The sequence below is a fragment of the Pogoniulus pusillus genome, chromosome 15 (assembly GCF_015220805.1).
Source record: "Pogoniulus pusillus isolate bPogPus1 chromosome 15, bPogPus1.pri, whole genome shotgun sequence".
Lineage (NCBI taxonomy): Eukaryota > Metazoa > Chordata > Aves > Piciformes > Lybiidae > Pogoniulus > Pogoniulus pusillus.
The window spans coordinates 22420372-22433373 of NC_087278.1; the positions used below are offsets into that span (position 1 = coordinate 22420372).

The 13002-nt window shown below is 47.2% G+C and overlaps 1 protein-coding gene across 1 annotated transcript in view; it reads left to right on the plus strand.

Moving 5' to 3' along the window:
* The window catches only part of CACNA1C (calcium voltage-gated channel subunit alpha1 C), a 600430-nt gene that overhangs the window by 505325 nt on the left and 82103 nt on the right, over nucleotides 1-13002 (plus strand). The gene's annotated exons all lie outside the window — the stretch shown is intronic.

A 13002-nucleotide genomic window follows, 5' to 3' on the forward strand; every position in this document is an offset into this window, starting at 1 on the left:
AACAATTTCCAGCTGAATGTTATTCTAATGCTCTCTCTCTCTCTTTCTCTCTCTCTGTCTTGTCTTAAATCAATTATAAATAGCATCCCATGATTAGTCTCCTGGCCTGAGTGAAGTTAATCAAGCATGATTCATTTTGAGTTATGAGCTTTGAAAAAAAAAAAACCATTTGGGTTTGGTTTGTTGGCCTTTTTTTTTAACTCTTCTGGAAGGTTTCTATCTCAGTGGTAGTTTGAATTGATTGAGGTTTGAATTTAAGCTGACAGTCAGCATCTCAGCTGGTCCTAGCTGAAAGCGTTGTGCTGTCTGTTGGGCTTTGCCATTCTGCTGGCATAGCTGCAGTATGGGGTGGGGATATAAACTCCAGGGATGTGAGGGGTTGGAAGGGACCTCTGCAGATCTTCCAGTCCAATCCCCCTGCCAGAGCAGGACCAGAGAATCTGGCATAGGTCACACAGAAACACATCCAGACAGGGCTGGAAAGGCTCCAGAGAAGGAGACTCCATAACCTCTCTGGGCAGCCTGTGCCAGGGCTCTGGGACCTTTCCAATCAAGAAGTTCTTCCTCAGTGCTGAGGTGGAACATTCCTGTGCTGCAGTCTCCATCCTTGGCCCCTTGTCCTATGCCAAATGAGCAGAGGCTGTCCCTGTTCCTTCCTTCCTGACCCCCAGCCCTCAGCTATTGACAGACATTGCTCAGATCCCTTCTCAGCCTTCTCCTCTCCAGACTGAACAGCCCCAGGGCTCTCAGCCTCTCCTCATCAGGCAGTGCTGCAGTCCCTTCAGCATCCTTGTCACCCTCTGTTGGACTCTCTCCACTAGATCCCTGTCCCTCCTGAACTGGGGAGCCCAGCACTGGATGCAGTATTCCAGGGCAGGGCTTACCAAGGCAGACAGGCTCTTCCAACTAAGTTGGCACAGCTGCTGCAGGACAAAGACAAAGATTCTGACCTCAATTTGGCATTACACAGGTCTTCCTTCTTTGTGGCTTAAATTCAGTGCTGTGTCATAGGGAAAGGAATCCAGATCCCTGAACACAGGCACCTCATGCCCTGCTGTGCGTTCAGGGATACCTTGACAATGAGGTTGTATCTTGAAGGATACTTTGATTCATTTGAGCTGTCAAACACTGCCTGAAGCATCATTTATGACACTGATAGAGGTGAGAACTGTCATGTCTGACAGTCATGCTGGTCCTTCACATGAACCATTCAGAGAATTCCTGAAGTTAAGAGCTCCTCCCAGTTCTTACCTGTGATGGTCCTTAGCTCAGAAACTTTGCTCTCTGATGCTGCTGAATTCTGTCTTATTTTTTCTTGTTAATTCTGGTTTGACTTTATCTTAGCCTCTCTCTCCCTTCTCCCACATTTCCTAGTATTTCTTCTGAGACAAGTCACAATTCATTTCCTTTTTCCCCTGGACCCTGTATCATTCTTCTATCTCAGATGTAGTCCTCTTGGAAGTGAGGAGCATCTTACCATAGAATCAATCAGGTTGGAAGAGACCTCCAAGATCATCCAGTCCAAGCTATCTTGTGCAGTCCTAATGAAGAACTGATTTTCTTTCAATGTTTTTTCTGAGGTCTAATTCACTGTCTAGGAAAATTTGGAAGTATCTTCCTCTGTTTAGGGATTGCAGTGTTCAGCAAGCATCTGCCTTCCACTTTTGAGGTTTCACCTTACCTGCTAGCGAGTGAATCTTCTGTCCCTCTGTAAAGACACTACCTGCACACTGGATACCCAGAAATGCATCTCACAGGCTTCCTAGTTTTCTTCTGGTGCTACTTTCCAGGAGATTTTTAGCTCTGGGAACTTTAGGTTCTCAGCAGAATTTAGTTTGAGTTGAACCAGTTCCAAATATCGAGCTCTGCACATGCACAAGGTAAGCTTTACCTGAGGTGGCTGCCTCCAACAGTAAGGAATTTGACATTAAGGATACTGGAAGTGTTCTCAGGGTCTGACTTCTCTGTGTTCAATCTTCTCTTCACATTTGACTGCAGAGCAAAACATTAAACAGCATCAACTCTGGCCGGACCCAGAGAGTGGTGGGGAATGGTGCCACATCCAGCTGGCAGCTGTCACTAGTGGTGTCCCTCAGGGATCAGTGCTGGGCCCCATCCTCTTTAACATCTTCATAGATGACCTGGATGAGGGCATGGAGTCAGTCATCAGCAAGTTTGCAGATGACACCAAGCTGGGGGCAGATGTGACTGAGTTGGAGGGCAGAAGGGCTCTGCAGCAGGACCTTGACCACCTGCACAGATGGGCAGAGTCCAATGGGATGAGGTTCAATAGCTCCAAGTGCAGGGTGCTGCACTTTGGCCACAACAACCCCATGCAGAGATACAGGCTGGGGTCGGAGTGGCTGGAGAGCAGCCAGACAGAGAGGGATCTGGGGGTGCTGATTGATACCCACCTGAACATGAGCCAGCAGTGTGCCCAGGTGGCCAAGAGAGCCAGTGGCATCCTGGCCTGCATCAGGAATGGTGTGGCCAGCAGGAGAAGGGAGGTCATTCTGCCCCTGTACTCTGCACTGGTTAGACCACACCTTGAGTGCTGTGTTCAGTTCTGGGCCCCCCAGTTTAGGAGGGACATTGAGATGCTTGAGCATGTCCAGAGAAGGGCAACGAGGCTGGGGAGAGGCCTTGAGCACAGCCCTACGAGGAGAGGCTGAGGGAGCTGGGATTGGTTAGCCTGGAGAAGAGGAGGCTCAGGGCAGACCTTATTGCTGTCTACAACTACCTGAGGGGTGGTTGTGGCCAGGAGGAGGTTGCTCTCTTCTCTCAGGTGGCCAGCACCAGAACAAGAGGACACAGCCTCAAGCTACGCCAGGGGAGATTTAGGCTTGAGGTGAGGAGAAAGTTCTTCACTGAGAGAGTCATTGGACACTGGAATGGGCTGCCCGGGGAGGTGGTGGAGTCGCCGTCCCTGGAGCTGTTCAAGGCAGGACTGGACGTGGCACTTGGTGCCATGGTCTGGCCTTGAGCTCTGTGGTAAAGGGTTGGACTTGATGATCTGTGAGGTCTCTTCCAACCTTGGTGATACTGTGATACTGTGAACTAAGAGTAAACACTGGGACAGACTGCCCAGGGAGAGTGTGGGCTTGTCATGACTTGGGGGCTTTAAGATTAAGTCAGAGGAGCCTTTCCTTAGAAACAAGTTGGGAGTGTATGATCTGCCTTGAGACAGGGGAATGGGCTAAACCATCCCATGAGGTCTCTCTCAGCCCAAGTTTCCTTGGTTCTGTACTTTCCAAACTCAATACTCAGCTACTACCTGAAGGGGCATTGTAGCCAGGTGGGGGGTGGCCTCTTCTCCCAGGTAACCAGCAATAGAACAAGGGGACACAGTCTCAAGTTGTGCCAGGGTAGGTATAGGCTGGATATTAGGAAGAAGTTCTTCACAGAGAGAGTGATTTCCCATTGGAATGGGCTGCCCAGGGAGGTGGTGGAGGCACTGTCCCTGGGGGTCTTCAAGAAAAGCCTGGCTGAGGCACTTAGTGCCATGGTCTGGTTGATTGGATAGGGCTGGGTGCTAGGTTGGACTGGATGATCTTGGAGGTCTCTTCCAACCTGGTTGATTCTATGATTCTATGATACTACACTATAGTACAAGTGAGAATGTAAAAGATTTCCTTGTAGTAGTAGAGTCATGAGGGAGTCTTCTCAAATAAGAAACAGGAAACAATCTCAGGTTGGGTCTTGCCCATCCTGAAAGAGCATTTAGCAAATGGAATCAATCTGTCTCCATCCCTAGTCTGGCCTGTATGACAAAAGTAGGACTGACTCCTAGCTGCTCTTTTAGCTAAATACCTTTAGGAAAACAAAGATTTCTTTTTCAAATGGAGCCACAGGATTTACAGGGAAGAAAAATAGGAATGAACTTGTGAAAGCAAATGAGAGAGCAAAAAGAGTTGACTCCAGCACTGTATCCACATGGGATCATGTTGAGAGCTTGTTCAGTGACTTGGGTTTGGAAACATCAGCATTCCCTGTGTCTGCTCAGCGCAAGCATTTGGCCTGCAACCTTCATTCCTTGCACCATGTTAATTCAACCTGCTCTCCAAAGAATGAAACTTCCCCTAGATGACCACTTGGATTCATGTGAGCCAACACTGGGGGCTACAGCCTGCTTCTCTGTAGGCTGCATATTAGGATTGAAGCTGATTTTGCCTCCCAACAGGTTTTGATGTGGTTCTGCCAGCACAGAGAAAGGTATTACCTCAGCCTTACTTAGCCAGACCTTGTGTCCTCCCACTCAAGGTATAAAAACAAACTACCTCTGCAGCTGGAGGTGGTTCCCAGAAGAACCATCTGCAGAATCCCCAAGAATTTGATTGCTGCCTGGGTGAGCATCACTGCAACACAGCCATTGTCCTCTCCCCTCTAACCAAGTTCCCCAGCTAAAGAAATTAGATGCTGAGTGCTATTAGAGTTTCCCAGATGGGAAATGGCAAGATGAAATGCTCTGGAGATCTCTGCTGAAGGCAGATTCATCTGCCACTTCCTGAGCAGTGCAACACCAGGTGGGTTTGTGCCCAAACATTGCTGTTTTCTATCTGAAGAGTAAGATTTATGAGTGACAAGGAGAAGGCAGGAAACTTGGTTAGCTGAAGATGTTGTGTCCTCGCCTTAGCGACAAGCCCCAGGAGAATCTGACAAAACAGAGCTGAGCACAAAGCTGGAGCTGGAAAATTTTGCTCTGTTTTCTCCAAGTTGGTGGTGCTCAATCCAGTAGTGGATGCTGCAGCTAACTCCTGACTACAGCAAGCAACTATAATTAACTGATTCAAGACTAGCTGCTAAACTGATTCAAGACTATAATTAACTGATTCAAGACTAGCTGCTAAACTGATTCAAGACTATTAACTAAACTGGTTCAGGACTAGCTGCTAAACTGATTCAAGACTATAATTAACTGATTCAAGACTAGCTGCTAAACTGATTCAAGACTATAATTAACTGATTCAAGACTAGCTGCTAAACTGATTCAAAGCTATAATTAACTGATTCAAGGCTATAATTAACTGATTCAATACTAGCTGCTAAACTGGTTCAAGACTATAATTAACTGATTCAAGACTAGCTGCTAAACTGGTTCAAGACTATAACTAAACTGATTCAAGACTGTAACTAAACTGATTCAAGACTAGCTGCTAAACTAATTCAAGACTATAATTAACTGATTCAAGACTAGCTGCTAAACTGATTCAAAGCTATAATTAACTGATTCAAGGCTATAATTAACTGATTCAAGACTAGCTGCTAAACTGGTTCAAGACTATAATTAACTGATTCAAGACTAGCTGCTAAACTAATTCAAGACTATAATTAACTGATTCAAGACTAGCTGCTAAACTGATTCAAGACTATAATTAACTGATTCAAGACTAGCTGCTAAACTGATTCAAAGCTATAATTAACTGATTCAAGGCTATAATTAACTGATTCAAGACTAGCTGCTAAACTGGTTCAAGACTATAATTAACTGATTCAAGACTAGCTGCTAAACTAATTCAAGACTATAATTAACTGATTCAAGACTAGCTGCTAAACTGATTCAAAGCTATAATTAACTGATTCAAGGCTATAATTAACTGATTCAAGACTAGCTGCTAAACTGGTTCAAGACTATAATTAACTGATTCAAGACTAGCTGCTAAACTAATTCAAGACTATAATTAACTGATTCAAGACTAGCTGCTAAACTGATTCAAGACTATAATTAACTGATTCAAGACTAGCTGCTAAACTAATTCAAGACTATAATTAACTGATTCAAGACTAGCTGCTAAACTGATTCAAGACTATAATTAACTGATTCAAGACTAGCTGCTAAACTGATTCAAAGCTATAATTAACTGATTCAAGGCTATAATTAACTGATTCAATACTAGCTGCTAAACTGGTTCAAGACTATAATTAACTGATTCAAGACTAGCTGCTAAACTGATTCAAGACTATAATTAACTGATTCAAGACTGTAACTAAACTTATTCAAGACTAGCTGCTAAACTAATTCAAGACTATAATTAACTGATTCAAGACTAGCTGCTAAACTAATTCAAGACTATAATTAACTGATTCAGGACTAGCTGCTAAACTGATTCAAGGCTGTAATTAACTGATTCAAGACTGTAACTAAATTGATTCAAGACCAGCTACTAAACTGGTTCAGGACCATTACTGAACTGATTCAAGATTATAACTAAACTAACTCAGGACCAGCTGCTAAACTGATTCAGATCTATAACTAAACTGATTCAAGACTAGCTGCTAAACTGATTCAAGACTATAACTAACTAAACTAATTCAAGACCAGCTACTAAACTGATTCAAGGATATAACTAAACTGATTCAAGATTATAACTAAACTAATTCAAGACCAGCTACTAAACTGATTCAAGACTGTAACTAAACTGATTCAAGACTATAACTAACTAAACTAATTCAACACCAGCTACTAAACTGATTCAGGGCTACAACTAAACTGATTCAAGACCATAACTAAACTGGTTCAGGACTAGTGACTTCAGAAGCAGGCAGCCTAGAAGTAATGATGCTGAGCCAAGGCCTTTTGCTTTGTTTTTCTCACTGCATGAATTCTCCAGCCAGTCTGGTGAGCTCTTTGCCAGTTCCTGCATGCACCAAGCTGCTACAGCTTCACACTTTCTCCAGATAAAATGCCTGCAGGGACTGAGAGGTGCTGTGCTGCCTGCTGTGCTCACAGCTACCCTTGTCCTGAGTAGTGCCAGTGCCAGTCCATGAGGGACCAGCTGCTCTAGGAAACCTGCCTGAGGTTTATCTTCTCAACTCAAAGACAACAACTTCAGATTCCCATTCATATGAAGCTGTGCCATCTGCCAATTTACTTGCTAGTGTGGGGATGGATATTCCTGCAGGAATTTCAGCTCTTTCCAGCTCCTTGGCAGTTTGACTGGTGATGCACATTTTCTTTCAGGGAGATTTTAATCCATTCCCTTCTTAGCCAGGGCAGGGGTAGTGATTGAAGAGAGATGAATTTGCTACAGCTCTTCCAGTTTGAGAAACTAGGGAGTGCACATTAGTGAAACTCCTGCCAAGAGTTAAGGCAAGCTCATATCCATAGACCTTGTGAAATACACACCCGTGGGTGAAAAGGGGATGTCCTCTGTGGAATTATGACTATCAGAGAATCATAGGATCATAGGATGTGAGGGATCAGAAGGGACCCAAGGAGATCATCGAGTCCAACCCCCTTGCCAGAGCAGGACAATCCTATCTAACACAGATCACAGAGGAACACATCCAGACAGGCCTTGGAAGGCTCCAGAGAAGGAGACTCCACAACCTCTCTGGGCAGCCTGTGCCAGTGCTCTGTGAGCCTTACAGTAAAGAAGTTCCCCCTTGTGTTGAGGCAGAACTTCTTTTGCTGCAGCTTACACCCATTGCTCCTTGTCCTATCCCAGGGAGCAGTGAGCAGAGCCTGTCCCCCCCCTCCTGGCAGCCCTCAGATACTTACAAACATTTATCAAATCCCCTCTCAGTCTTCTCTTCTCCAGACTAAGCAGCCCCAGGTCCCTCAGCCTCTCCTCATCAGGCTGTGCCCTCCTGTCCCCTAATCATCCTCTTACCCCTCCACTGGACCCTCTCCAGCAGATCCCTGTCCCTCTTCAACTGGGGAGCCCAAAACTGAAGGCTGTACTCAAGATGAGGTCTCCCCAGGGCAGAGTAGAGGGGGAGGAGAAGCTCCCTTGATCTGCTGGACACACTTCTCCTAATACTCCCCCAGGATCCCATTGGCCTTCTTGGCCACAAGGGCACATTGCTGTGCCATGGGGAACTTGTTCTCTACCAGCACCCTCAGGTCCCTCTCTACAGGGCTGCTCTCCAGCAGATCACCTCCCAGCCTGTACTGGTGCAGTTTGTTGTTCCTCCCCAGATGCAGGACTTTGCACTTGTCCTTGTTGAACTTCCTCTGGTTCCTCTGTGCCCAGCTCTGTCTGCCCAGGTCTCTCTGAATGGCAGCACAGCCTTCAGCTGTATCAGCCAAGCCTCCCAGCTTGGTGTCATCAGCAAACTTGCTGAGCAGACACTGTGCCTTCATCAATGTCATTGATGAAGATGTTGAACAGGACTGGCCCCAGCACTGATCCCTAGGGGACACCACTCTCCAGCTGGACCTGGCACCACTGGTCACCACCCTCTGAACTCTTATCTTGCAACCAGTTCCTAACCCACCTCACTGCCTGCTCTTCCATCCCACACTTGCTGAGCTTGCTCACTAGGATGTCATGGGAGACAGTGTCAAAGGCCTTGCTAAGGTCAAGGTAGACTACATCCATTGCTTTGAAGCTGCAGATCACATCTATTCCATTTACCAGATGCTGTCAGTACCCTTCTTCCTTGGGTGCTTATGGATGTTACTTGTAAAGCAGCCTGAGACAATGCCATCTGTCCTGCCTCAGACACTCACTCTGCCCCCTCATTCATCACTGCTACTTTCCTCTGAATTCTTGCCATTCTTTAATGTCATTTGCCTGCAGCAGGCTTCAGTTTGCTGTGCACTGTTTCAAATGAGTTTGTCATTCACTACAAGGCCTGCAATCCCATGTGATGCCAGGAAGAGCTGTGACCCTTCTGAGCAGCAGAAGGCATGAGTCTCACCCATGGTTGTTTCTCAGTCTCCATTTGCTGATGGATTTACATCTCCTCAGTGTGTGTTTCTCCTTTGATGAATTTGTCCTTCTTTATTCCTCTTGAAGCTCCTCTCAGTCAGCATTCATCATGCAGTTGATGCATTGATACCTCCCCTCAAACCTGCAGAGTGACTCATCTGTTTTTGTTCCCTTTTTTACTGCTCCAGTTCTCTTACATTTATGCCTCTAAAGAGATCTTTGAGCAGTCTCTCCTAAACTCACACTAGCTGCTTGCTACTGCTTGCATTCCTCTTTCTCACCATTACCATCATCTGTCATGCCTTGGTCAGCACAGAGGCATTTTTGTGACCAACTGGAATGTGTACCCAGTCTATCCCCTTGCAGCAGAGAAAAAAGTTGGATCACTTTGGAAATCTAATGCTTTTTTGTAGTTCTTCATCCTGATGCCTGTACAGCTTAGGATGCTGCACTCACATCATCACAGTGGTTTGTTTCTCCAGCTTGTACAAAGCAAACAAAGTAAAACCATTCTGCACTGATGCAAAATCATCAGGCAAGCTGATTACAAGTGAGCCATCAACTGCAACCAGTCACCAGTGGTGGTCCCCAAGGATCAGTGCTGGGCACAGTCCTGTTCAACACCTTTATTGATGAGCTGGACCAGGGGATTGAGTCCAACATCAAGTAAGTTTGTAGATGACACCAAGCTAGGAGCAGGTGTGGATCTGTTGGAAGGTAGGAGAGCCCTGCAGAGGGACCTGGACAGGCTGGATGGGTGGGCAGAGGCCAATGGGATGAGATTTAACAAGGCCAAGTGCAGGGTTGGCCACAAAAACCCCAAACATCACAACAGACTGGGGACAGAGTGGCTGAGAGCAGCCAGGCAGAGAGGGACCTGGGGGTGCTGAACATGAGGCAGCAGTGTGCCCAGGTGGCCAAGAGAGCCAATGGCATCCTGGCCTGCATCAGGAGCAGTGTGGCCAGCAGGACAAGGGAGGTTATTCTGCCCCTGTACTCAGCACTGGTCAGGCCACACCTTGAGTGCTGTGTCCAGTTCTGGGCTCCTCAATTCAAGAGAGATGTTGAGGTGCTGGAAGGTGTCCAGAGAAGGGCAACAAAGCTGGTGAGGGGCCTGGAGCACAGCCCTGTGAGGAGAGGCTGAGGGAGCTGGGGGTGTGCAGCCTGCAGAAGAGGAGGCTCAGGGCAGACCTCATTGCTGTCTACAGCTCCCTGCAGGGAGGCTGTAGCCAGGTGGGGTTGGGCTCTTCTGCCAGGCAAGCAGCAGCAGAAGAAGGGAACAGAGTCTCAAGCTGTGCCAGGGGAGGTCTAGGCTGGATGTGAGGAGGAAGTTGTTGGCAGAGAGAGTGATTGGCATTGGAATGGGCTGCCCAGGGAGGTGGTGGAGTTGCCATCCCTGGAGGTGTTCAAGCAAAGCCTGGCTGAGGCACTTAGTGCCATGGTCTGTTTGACTGACTAGGGCTGGGTGCTAGGTTGGACTGGCTGAGCTTGGAGGTCTCTTCCAACCTGGTGGATTCTATGATTCTATGATGTTTTGCTCAGCACAGGAGAGCACTTCAGATCTATCCAGACAGATCTATTTAGGTGTAGATCACATGGGCTGGGATGAAGTGTAGTAGTGTAAGTTAGTAGTTTCAGTTGTGTAAATGTATATATGAGTGTATAGTGCAGGCAGCTTGCCCCCTCTCATAGAATCACAGAATTGTCAGGGTTGGAAGGGAACTCAAGAATCACCCAGTTCCAACCCCTCACACTAAATCAGGTTGCCCAGAGCCACATCCAGCCTGGCCTTAAAAACATGCAGGGGTGAGGCTTCCACCTCCTCCCTGGGCAACCTGTGCCAGTCTCTCTCCACCCTCATGGTGAAGAACTTCTTCCTAACTTTTAATCTCAACCTGCCCTCCTCTAGCTTGGATCCATTCCCCCCAGTCCTATCACTGCCCAACACCCTAAAAAGTCCCTCCCCAGCTTTCTTGTAGCTCCCTTCAGACACTGGAAGGCCACAATGAGGTCTCTTCAGAGCCTTCTCTGTTTCAGACTGAACTGGTCTGGCCTCACAGTTCTGGTTGTCAGATGTCTCTTAGCTTGCAGATTCATCATATTGTTTCCTCTCCTCAGTTTCAGTGTTGCTGCTTCTGTTTTGGAGGAGCAGCTTCCACACAGTGTATTTGCTGACTGAGCCATGTGCCCAGTGCATCAGGAAGGGCAGTCTCCAGCCACCACCCTGCCTTGGACTGGAGGCAAAAGTAGGTGTGATAACACTAATATGCTTCAAGGTCTGTGAGCTGAGGAAAAAATATACCTCAGTCAAGGAAAAAGGAACTCTCTGCTTGATGTTGGCTAAACAGTGAGCATGGAGGGTACCAGAAACAGTCAGAGAAGAGAGTGTATGAAGTGAAGGGAAAGGACTAAACAGGAAGGACCATGTCTTAGAAGGCAAGAGAGAGAGACCAACCTGGAGGGGAAGAAGAGCCATACATAGATATCAGAGAGTGGGAATTGACAAACCAAAGACCCTGAAAGAGGGAAGTATTAATAAAATGGGGGGGGGGGGGGGGGGGGAAATACTAGCCAAAAAAATAAGGCAAGGAAAAGAAAAAACAGAAAGAGTGCTGCAAGGAAAAGTGAACATGGAAAGGGATTAGTAGAGAATTTAAAGCTGAGTTAAATTCCATAGCTTCTAAGCTAATGAGCATCTTTTTGTGTTCCTACATTTATTGAAGCTCCCTGGCAGCCATCCCATCTTCAAACACACAGAAACACAGAATCATAGAATCAGTCAGGGTTGGAAGGGACCACAAGGATCATGCAGTTCCAACCCCCCTGCGGTGAGCAGAGACACCTTACCCTAGAGCAGGCTGCCCACAGCCTCAGCCAGCCTGGCCTTAAACACCTCCAGGGATGGGTTGCCTGGGCAACCCATTCCAGGCTCTCACCACTCTCATGCTCAACAACTTCCTCCTCACCTCCACTCTGAATCTCCCCACCTCCAGCTTTGCCCCATCCCCCCAGTCCTGTCACTCCTTGAGAGCCTAAAAAGTCCCTCCCCAGCTTTTTTGTAGGCCTCTTTCAGATCCTGGAAGGCCACAAGAAGGTCACCTGGGAGCCTCCTCTTCTCCAGACTGAACAGCCCCAACTCTTTCAGTCTGTGCTCACAGCAGAGCTGCTTCAGCCCTCTGATCATCCTCATGGCCCTTCTCTGGACATGCTCCAGCATCTGCACATCCCTCTTGTAATGGGGGCTGCAGAACTGGCTGCAGTACTCCAGGTGGTGTCTCAGCAGAGTGGAGCAGAGGGGGAGAATCCCCTCCCTGGCCCTGCTGGCCACACTTCTCTTGCTGCAGCTCAGACTCTGCTTGGCTCTCCAAGCTGCAAATGCCCCACCCAAAGATGACTTTGATGTGAAGAAATACTTGGGATAATGATCTGGGTGTGGATGATCAGGTCATCCCAATCCTTTATACCCATCAATGTGTTGGAGCAGAGTCATCAGGTAGGCTTGCTCCTGGATGCCACTCACCTGGCAGAATTTATATCTGCCCATAGGTACAGCAGAAAGAAAAGGGGAAGCTATGGAAGTAACTGAGCCTCTTGTAGTTCAGCCTCTGCCACAGGACTCTCTCACAGAGCTCAGAGGGGCATCACCCAAGGACCAAAGCAGCTGCTTTTGTTATTCAGGACTTAAAACTACTCAGGAGTCTGTGTTGGCAGCCTACCACGAGGCAGGGGTGGAGAAAGAAAAGAGGAACCACATCCTGATGTCTTAAACAGTGCACCTGATGAAATGAAGAGCACAGAACAACAAATACTCTGTTGTTGTGGTACAGAGCAAGTTTCTGTAGGCACAGAAGATTTGCATGAGAGCACTCATGGAGGAGATTGATTTTGCAAGGCTTGCCACAAGTGAGGAGTCAGCAAGCAAATAGCTGCCCTCTCTCTTCTGGGAAAGTACAGGGAAACCTCATTCCAGGTTTCACCCAGCTGCTCATCAGCTCTTGGGCATGTGTGGGAGGGGAAGTCTGGCCTTTCCCAACACTGTGGAAGTGATGCCACAGTAAAGCTTTCCTGTTGTGCTTGCCCTTGTGCCTTGACATGGCACTGGAGTGAGTCCACCTAAGTGTAGAAAGCATTTGATAGGTGAATGCAACAGGAGGAATATGGTGATGAGAGATGGAATTGTGCAGCAAATCCTAGCTTATGCCTCTAGTTGAGTGTGAGTCAGGAAAGATCCAAGTCTGAGAATCCTCTGGGTCAGGAAACATCCAGGTCTTCCTTCTGAATGCTGATTGAAATCCTGTGTGAAGCAGGCTGATGCCTTTCTCCTAAGTATGGAAAGCGTTCAATAGGT